The following is a 3,452-nucleotide window of genomic DNA, read 5'->3' as shown; positions in this document are numbered from 1 at the left end:
CGCTTCCGTAATCTCAGCCGTTACGACAGTTTCCGGAAGCGCTAACGATAAACGATAAAAGTGATTTAAAATACTCGCAACTAAACGAATACGAAGCGTGCGGGAATGCACAGGATAGCAAGCTTCGGTGATTCTCTTACACGTGGATTTTGTGCGCAAATTGTATAAGACTGCTTTGGGCACTTTTTTTCTCTCTCTCTTCCGGAGAGTACCAGCTTGACATTTCTTTCGCATTTTTCCCTCTACGCTACGAATTCAAATGTTCTCATTTTTATTTGCAGTGTCAACTCATCTCACAGCTCAGTATTTGGCAAACACGGAGCATTCGCTACCTGTTGAAGATGCTGGTGCTTCGGCTTTGGTTTATATCGTAAATGGCTGCGTAAAATCCACTCTTGACCGAGCCCGTCTGCAGGACGGGCACAATTAAGCTCTTTACAGTTCGATGTGAACCTCGGCCAAGAATATTCTTCAAATGCAGTTTACAGTGTTTAACGCACTAAAGCGCAGACTATGAGTGACGCCGTAGGGAAGTGCTCCCAGAGATTCGACCACATGGGATTATTCAACGGGCACTGATACAGGACAGCGAACAAGCGCCTTGCTTTCCGCCTCCATCTAAAAGCTGCCGCCGCGACCTGGATTGAAGCCGTGTCCTTTGGAAGAAAAGTTGACCGTAGTAACCACTAACAGATGCTTAACTGTGACTGTTTCCTGATCGCAACATCGCCATACACTACGCACATATCGCTGCTAACGCGCTACACGCTGTCAATTTAGCACGTGGAGATGGGGAGAGAAAAATGAGCATCTTGTCTGCTTCTCTTAGCTCGTTCGCTTCGCAGCGTGGCACCAATCAGCGTCCCGCTTTTAGTTGAACGCCCAACCTCGAACAAAATCCAGTAAGCCCAGTGATGCTTGTTCCCCCAAAGCCTCCGCAAGGCTGCATTGGCGCACTATTACGATGTATGTCACTGCTGGCCAATCTAGTTAGTTGCGTGGTTGGAACAATCTGAGTCATTTCTGACGGATCACATGTCCTATAGATCAGAGTACGAAATCGGGATTTGATCTGCAAAAGGCTAACCAAAAGGTTACAGCTTTTTTTTTTTTCTTTTATTGCAGGCGTAAGGCAGTGCTGAGCAAAATTAAGTTGTCAATGTTCCTCGCTTTAGATATGTGCATCATATTAACTGCATCTGCAAGCCCGGCTTTCACAACAAAGACGGTTAGCGTAAATGCCCCCTCCCCCTCCCCCTTCCCCATCGTCTATGCAGTTAAGACTTAAGAATGTCATGCCATTCTTCCGCGTTTGCAGCGCACGAATAAAAAGACGAGTTACTCCTTCCACGCGAACAACCGGCTCGAAAACTTGGTACTGAGTTCAAGAGAACACCGCGCCTCCTAGTGAACAAAGCGCACTAAGAGAGTGAGCGAAGGAAAACTGCACAGCTTCCGACGCTTCAGGTCGGCGCGGCCAATCCCAGTGTTATTTTTTTTCCCTCGACGGGCGCAGCATCTGACGCGAACACCTGCCACCCATTTTGCGATTATGAACGGCTTCCTCACCCCGTCGCGCTCACCAGTGACAGCGTATTCGTCACCGGAGGCGCGCGCTCAAATCCCGTAATCGGGCTCAGCAGCCACCACTCCACGAAAGTAGTGCATATTTCTTGCCCGTGCCACCGCTGCTCCTGCCAGAACACCGAGACGACGGTCGCGCTCCTGGCACTGGATGGGTTCAGACCATTTTTCACGATGATGGCCGTCGTTCGTTTTTTCTTAACATCTCCGTAAGCGCGACCCTCCTAGACATGCTGGCACTGTTCTCGGAAAAGACTTTTAAAAGCCGAGCTTCGAGAGCAGCGTGCGTGTCCTATCTTTCTCGCTATCTCGTTTGTAATGGCGGGTCGAAACGACCGCTTAACGCTTTCGCGTATCGATTCCCGCTTTCCGACGTCTTGTTCTCGCAGATGACGCAAGAGAAAAATGAAATTTGGGTATCTGGATATCGATGCGAAACTGCTTGCAGGCACGGGAAGAGCGTTTTTTGCTTCCTTCATGGGTGCCTCGTGAAGTGGGGGCATAATGTAAAGAGTGGAAGTATTGCCTTGTGTAACTTTCGCTGAAAATGAAGTAACAACCGACTCGGACTTCAAAGTGGCAAAAATATAACGTGGCTTCTGCTCACAGTTCATTGTTAATATAAACAGTGCGAACACGAAGACATAGGACAAGATAAAAGAAAGCCACAGTACAAGCGCTGACTCACAACTATGCCTAAGCCCTTTACTCCAAGGCCCAGAAAAAACAAACATGAAGAAAACGAAACAGTCACGTGAAACAACTAAGCAAAGAGGTGTCTATGTTAAGTGATTTTTTGTGCAGCAGGTGAAAAGAGGTGTCTTTGTTAAGTGATTTTTTGTGCAGCAGGTGAACCCAGGGGTTGTTTCACATGACTGTTTCGTTTTCTTCATGTTTGTTTTTTTCTGGGCCTTGGAGTAAAGGGCTTAGGCATAGTTGTGAGTCAGCGCTTGTACTGTGGCTTTCTTTTATCTTGTCCTTTGTCTTCGTGTTCGCGCTGTTTATATTAATAATGAATAAGTACCAATTCGCCCAACAAAGTATCTTGGTTCTGCTCACAATGATAGCAATAAATGTTGCATTGTAGTACAAATAGCAAAGCATGCGCATAATTGCCGGAGATCATTAGCGTCTGTTAGTTTGCTTTTCTAAAGATAGTTTCGAGCATCCTGAGAGGTAAGCTCGAACTGGGCCCGTATTCCGAGTTTGCGTCGTTATCGAAGTGTCGCTATCTCACGTGACCTCGAGCGATCTGATTGGTCGAAAACCCGGAACCACTACGGAACCGGAAGAGGTGGCAACATCATGTTCCGGCGTTTCCACCAATCAGATGACTCGAGTTCGGGGAGATAGCGACACTTTCGACAACGACGCAAACTCGGAATACGGGCCCTGTTCCCACATATCTTGTATGCTCTTTCCTGCAAAACGTCGACAGGTGAGGCTTTCAACGTAACCGATGTGACCTTATTGTGCATCGAGCTTCGTTGTAGAAGTGCAGGGTGCAGCGAGGAACACTAACAACCGAGCGAAAAAATGGTTTAGCTAGCTAGTGCTTAGCGTCGTATTCGTTCCCATGTACCTATTGCCAAATGTGACCTACAAAGGGGTTTTCTTTCTTAGTCATCTATAAGAACACTTATGACGCTACTTGAACCCTTGTGTAAGGTACGACAACCCTTTTCCGCACCACCGTTGCTCGGTTACTTTCGGCAAGGACATGAACTGGTCACCTCACATTGATATAAACCCATTTGACTCCCGTTTGCATCAGCGGAGATTTTCTTGCTCATGTATGCTTTTCTTGCGTGGTTTAGAGTAGTTACCGGTATTCGGATGAAGGAATTAAATAAAGAAACGCCGTACCG

The sequence above is a fragment of the Amblyomma maculatum genome, chromosome 6, assembly GCF_055883805.1.
Source record: "Amblyomma maculatum isolate TAMU_Amacu chromosome 6, ASM5588380v1, whole genome shotgun sequence".
NCBI classification, from domain to species: domain Eukaryota; kingdom Metazoa; phylum Arthropoda; class Arachnida; order Ixodida; family Ixodidae; genus Amblyomma; species Amblyomma maculatum.
The sequence above is the reverse complement of the archived record's forward strand: the minus strand, read 5'-3'. Positions refer to the sequence as shown.